The sequence below is a fragment of the Teleopsis dalmanni genome, chromosome 1 (assembly GCF_002237135.1).
Source record: "Teleopsis dalmanni isolate 2A chromosome 1, ASM223713v2, whole genome shotgun sequence".
Classification (NCBI taxonomy): domain Eukaryota; kingdom Metazoa; phylum Arthropoda; class Insecta; order Diptera; family Diopsidae; genus Teleopsis; species Teleopsis dalmanni.
The window spans coordinates 228,856,122-228,863,378 of record NC_051846.1 but is presented as its reverse complement, the minus strand read 5'-3'; positions in this window follow the sequence as shown (position 1 = coordinate 228,863,378).

Here is a 7,257-nt window from a genome sequence, read left to right as displayed (position 1 = left end):
TTAATGTTGGAGCACCGGTTTCGCCAATAAAACCTACGATTTTTCACGCTTCGGGTTTTTAAAATAAATCTATTTTATCAGTAATAATTCAACACAAAAATGATTTTCTTCGTCGCATTGAAATAGCATTTCACAAGTGACTTTACGATTTTCCATTTGACATTCATTTAAGTCGAGTGGAACTCAGCTTTTTAATCTACCCGTTTGCACTTGAACTCTCTTAGTCAAACCGGAATAAACTTATACATACACCTGTTAAATATATTATTTATCTATTTGTGTATACTTCAAGTTATCAAATATTGACTTAGTATAAACTAAGTAATTCATAGAATTAAAAAGTATGATTTTAAAACAGTGATTGGTGAATATATAAAATAATTAACTCAAATGAAGGTACATCTTTACACTTAACTTTAGCTTGTAATTTTACATATGTAATTATTATCTTCTTTTTCTGTAAATATTTTTTTTAATGAAAATAAAAAATAAAAAAATTATTTAAATAAATTTTAATTGTTTCAAGTTTCATAAATTGTTTAAAAACATTTTTTTTTTGTTATTCGCAAAGTGAAGTATTAGAAACTTAAATCGCTTTCAGTTTCGAAAATACATTTTTCAATTATTTAAACATAAGCTTAAAATTGATAAAATAATTTTATTTAAAAAACCAATTTTGCGGTTATTTGCAAAATCAAATTATTTTGTTTTTATTTAGTCTGAATTTCCATATACTCGGGTAAAATCGTTTAAGAAATATTTGAAGAATTTTCACTGATGCTGTCAGTTGTTGCGGTATTGTGGTTTTGTTTGTCTGTTCAGTTGTGAAAAATAATTTAAAAACAAATAAAATATCTATTATCTTCAGAAGTGAAAAATATTATTGCTGCTATTGATTTGACAAATGAAATTGTCGAAACATTACTTTTAGATATACCATCGCATATACATTCCTATATTTGCGTTGAACAAGAGAACTACACTCTGAAAAATAATTTCGTTGATATTACCAAATTTTAACTAAATTTCCAGTTAAAATATTCTTTCTCGAGGCACCATTTTTATTCAACCATACCGCATGTTGGTTTTCATATCTTCCTTAATACATGAACTAAAATTTTTTTGACGAAATGATCGGATCAATTTAATTATGAAGTATGTGATAAGAGCATATTTTTCTGAGTGATATAATTTTTAATAAGTGGAAACATAATATATGGAAAGAGTGCAGTTTCCCATTTTTTGAAGAAAATAAAGATATTAAGTACACATTAATAACTATTGCAATTAATTATTAATTATTATTAATTAATTAAAAGTTTAAGTTTGGCTGATATCACCCTGAGCTGCGTTCCTGGATATAGGAACACCGAAGCGAACCTAAAAGCTGACAGTTTAGCCCGCTCTGGTGCTTCCTTGGATGTGTCCCTGGTGCTACCGATTTATATTACCCTAGAGACCATTAAACGAAATACCTTCTTCTACTTTCTGCAACTTGCTAATAACAGATGTGAAATAACTTAAGTTATGTGCAACTTACAGGTTAATATGGCCCACATATAACAAAAATCGATCCTTATTACTCATCAAAAGAGACCGCGTGACCACTGCAAGGGTTACTGCAGTTCTTTCTGGTCATATGTGTATGGGAACCCATGCACAGAAACTGCGCAAGCCTCATAATCATCACTACAGAAGTTGTGGAAACACACAGGAAAAAGAAGTCATAACACATATTCTCTGTGTATGCCTGGTTTTGGCGTCCAGAAGATATAGGTTCTTAGAAAGATACTTCTTTGAAAGTTTAACTGACTGTTTATCGGTGAAGACAAAAGACCTATTAAATTATCTTAATTCGTTGGAATGGATTAAGTCTTTACTCTTCCATACTAGGGTATTGAGGTACATGGATGTTATCAAATGGTCTGACACTGCAACCAACCAAACAGTTAAAATTTAAAATAAAGTATAATTCACTTACAAATTATGAATTCAGAATGTTTTACCATATAAATGAGTCGAGTACAGTTATATATAATTGTGAATCGCGTTATGCATTATCACATTAATTTCAATAAATCTGTAACAATTAGTCGTTTTACCATACCAGTTGCCACATAGCCAGAGAAAGCTTGAACGGCTGTAAACTAACGATATCCTAAATGAACTAAATGATTTATACGATGTATAAAATCATTATTAAAGCATCATACATCTTTAATTACCTTGCCAAAACTAAAGTATTTATATTTTTTTTCTAAATTCGGTGACTCACTTTTGGTAATAATAAAGTGCTAACATATTATTTTACAGACTTCTTGACAGATTTATACACAAATCAGTTTTGCAGTATTTCAATTTGATGACAATCAGTTCTGTAAATTTATATAAGAGACATACATGCTTGTCAACAGTAATTTGCAAAATTAACTTAACATTTTGAGATAAATGTTGTTGTTATACTAATGCCTCCATTCATCTTTGACAATGAATATTTACTCAATATTATTTCACAAAATAGCTCAGAGAAAGTTTCAACACCTTCCTGACATGCATAAATTATGTGGTTTAAGATAACAGAATACGTGTGAGTATTTACTGATATTATCGAAAATAATAAGGATAATTAATTTTCTTCATATTTTGCACTCATATTCATTAGAATTTGTTGTTGGTTCTTATTATTATTTTTTTTTTTTTTTTTTGGTTAAAATATTAAAAATAGTAAAATTATTGTATTTAGAATATTTATTTAGAATATATTTATTTATTTATGGAATATTTTTATTTATTTTCTTTTGACTATTTGTATATCACATCAATAAGCAAATAGCGTTCCATTTGCATTTGATGTTAACGAATTCGATATCTTGTTTATGACTTTAGCATTATTTCAATCAGATTTGCTTCCTCTTTGTGAAATACTCAAAACTTTTCTCTTATTTCCTTCAAAGGATATTGAATTCTATTATCCTTGTCCTCATAATTTAAATTCTTTAATGTTTTTGTTAACAAAGGATTTCACTAATAAGGTTAAATCAGTTTTCGTGAAGTTCCATTGTAACTATCTTCTCTCTTTTTTGTAAATATTACACAACCAGAGAGATACATAACGATTTGGTCTTTATAGATATATTAACTTAGTCCATATACTTATATTTCTTAATTACAATATGTTGTTTTATAAATTTTGGCTAGACAACAATATTACTTTCACTTCCAAAATAAACCATAGATATGCATTTTTTTTTAACTTTCAAAATACAACCGAATTTTATAAATTTTCAGGTACTCAAATGTCTTAAAATTACAATAAAACCTTCTGATTTCTTATGTGCGAGTATTTTTTAATCACAAGGAAAAGGTAATACCAAATGCTCTTATATCAAAAACAAAAATAGTTCTGATTTTATCGTTTTTTGCACCACGACTTAGAGCATCAAATATATGTACTTGTAAAAAACAGTGCATCTTAAAATCAGGCTAATAATGATGGGTTCTTTAGGTATAATAAAAATAATTTTACTTTTATACAACATAAATGTCAAAAATATTCCCTGAAATACAGTTATTTATATTTAATGGTGTCTTTTCTAAAATCGCGGTAGCGCAGCAATAAAGTTATCAATAAGTTTCTGCCTGATATTTTAGGCAAGAAGTGACCTAACGCATTTGTGGTCATTGTATAGCTCTATGTTGAACAGTTACTAACCATGTATAAATACTTCAATTCCCAATGTGTTTTCCAATTGCAGCTCGACCCTTCATGATGTCGCCTATTTGTTTTCATGTCTCAATGCAGACACCAATTTCAATGCTACTGAACTTTCGCTCTATATATGCAGTAGCTAGAATTTTTCGCCTCGATCAATGCTACCCTCATCCATTACTTACCTCAAACAAACCCCGTTCTCCTGACTTATCTTGTATCTATTATGCTTACTTATGTATTAGAATTTTTTGCAATTTCTTTCATGTCTCCTGCTATATACGTAATTTAGGGCTACAATAACAACAACAACATTCAATTAAAGCAAAGTACTAATTTATTGTACTATAGCTAATACATTTTCTTGGTAAAAATTTTTGCTTCTTAGATGCGCATATTATTTTATCTAATGCAATTTTATAACAGACGGTTCTCAAACTTTTCCAGTCAAAAAGCATCTATGGCATTGATAATTTAATACGGAACCGGAAATATTATTTTCCAATTCCACTTTGTGTTTAATAAATATAACGACGAAGAGGTTCAAAGAGGGTTTATTATCTATACGTGCAGGGTACTGTATTGTACATCACTGATAGTTATAGTTTCAATCATATTAGATATTTTCGGGCATTACCAGGTGTTCGCGGTTTTGTAGAGTTGGCTTGTAATCCATCTGGGTCGCATTGTATTCCCACTTAATAAATAAATAATAATAATACTGTTCAATGTACTGCTAGTGTTAGCAGTACATTTCGTCATTTTAACATAAAGACATGCTAAAAATTGTGTTTCGTGTGCTAGTGAAATCATTGATCTGTATTTTTCAAAAGAACTGTCAATCGGTCCATTAAGAATTCAATAATGGATACCTTTTTTGTTTCATAATTAAATCGTTTAAATAGACAATGTATTGTAGTAGTACAAGATGGCGCAGTATACCACACAGTATTCAACACAATCAGTTTATTGCATAAAAATTCAATGAACACATCATTTTACATTATGATACAATGAATTGGTCTCTTTGATTATGTGATCTCACACTGTTGAGTTAGTTTTAATACAGAGTAATCATTAGTCTACTCAGATAAATAGAAACAGTGAAGTAAGAGTACGGACTATTGTCAATATACGGACTCAGCTTTCAAAGGCTGTTTCATTGATCTCAGTCGTGATGTAGATGTGCCTATAACTATGACGAAATATTATTGGTTCACATTTACCTTTTTAATAGAGTGTGTACTAAGAACATTACCATAATTTAATTTTTAAAATCAAATCATTAAAAAACTCACTATTCAATAATGGGTACTTTATAAATATTTACAAATTTATGATTTTTGTACTTATAAAGCAGCTCACAAACATAATGCATATTATTTCATATTATTCCTTATTTGAAATATTATACTAATTATTTATAAATTCTAATTAAATCAATCTTAAGTTACTAGTAAAATTGCACCTAATGGCTTACATCTAATTTTATATATGAGCAGTGACATTGGATTTGACTAATGGACTGTAGCTTACTCTACTTTACAGTAGAGTAGAGTAGAATAGAGTACTTAATTGACGTTATCATTGCGAAGGGTGCATTCATCATTATCGAATGATATCAAACCTAAAATTGTATCGAATTTAGGTGAAAATAGTTTTGATTAATATTCTGCATAGAACCAGAACTAGTATTTAATACTCACCTCTTTTGTATTATTTCTATAACGTATGTTTTATTGAATGCAAAAACTGTTTTTATTCTGGCTTAAATTCATCGTAGTATATTTGCTCACATACATAATAAAAGCCTTTTAGTGTTTTTTTATTAATTTAATTATATTTTTAATGAAATTCGAAATACGCGCAAATAAAATATACGTTGTTAAGTTTAATTACCAGTCACAGGATAATTTGTACCGCATCATTATCGAGAGTACGTATGACTGCATTACAGATAACAGCCACAAATAAATTAGTTTGCTAACTGAAAGGCTTCCGCAATTTGTCAATATATATATAATTAAGTAAGCAATTGCTATTTGCAATTATTTAGCACGATAAAGATACGCAAAACTTTACAATATTCGGTGTTGTGCATTTCGTTTGTATATTTTAAACAAACTACTATTGATAATTACCAAAAATAGTACATTGTATATATAAAGTTTTGGTTTCAATTTTAACTAAAATATTCCATTCGTTCGACAAATAGATTTATTTTTATATTTTAATTTGATAGAGCCAAATGGGATAAAATGAATATTACAGGTAAATAATTGTATTATTTCAGACTAAAAATATTTGTTTATAAAATAAACTATTGAAAATAATAAATTACTTAAACGTTTTTGGAAATTGTGTTATCCTTTAAGATATTTTAAGATTTATTCATATAACGATTCATTGTTTATTATAGTGGATAGCAAATTATTCGTTTTTATAATAACTCAATTGCTTTGGGCTTCAGACTTCGCAGTTGCCTGATGGTTAACACGTATTTTACTGACATTAGAGCCAATATGCAGAAAAAAACTTGACTATATAAATATATTAAAGTGCTAACAGTTTTAAGATTTTCGTTACATATTGATTACAATCATTACAGACAAATTTACCATTACCTTTGATGGTATTTTATGATGATAAAAATCGACATATTACAATTTGTGATGAATGACTTGGTCCATCTGATCTATTTTACTGTATTACGCGGAAAAATTGTTTTTATTTTTCAAAAATTTGTCTTATCTTTAGAAATAGACTTCAACCTGCTGCCATTTCTTGTGACGCACCCATTCGATCAGGGTCGATTATATGGGTTACTAGCAATATTCAATTGATGTAAATTATAATATTATTTGGAACCCATATTACGCAGTACACCTATTAGATGAGTTTCAACTTTAATTGAATGTTGATTTTGTTACATATATATAGTTCGCCAATAATATTTAACTAGGGTAAGTATTGACAAAATAAAATAATTTGGATAACCTTCGATTTAAGTTAAATAGTGATATAGTCAATTTTTTTTTTATGTATCTATCAGTTAATAAAGATAATATCTAACTGCTATAGTCAAAATCTTTAGTACTATAAGAGTGTCAATTATCTGCAATGTGTTATACAATTGAAAATTGCAAAATTGTTATACAACGAATTACCTTTTATTTCAGCTCCCCCACATATTATTGGCTATATGAAATTAAATACTTTCCATCTTTAAAACCGGATGTGTACAATTCTTGATTATTGATGTTTAAGTATATTCAAAAATATAACTAACTTGAAAATATAAGCAAGAAATAACACTAAAACACTTTAGCAACTCTTTCAGCAATTAGTAATAATAGATTAAGTACCAGTGAAGTTGGTAATATTATATGCAAATACATATTCAAAAAAAAATACACCAAATCTATATTGTCCTACGATTGGGAGAATTGCAGGATAGTTGGTATTTTAATATTGCATGGTTGTAACGCTTGTGCGTTAACTAAATATCATCAGCAGTGATAATGACAGAAAATATAAGGAACTAGATA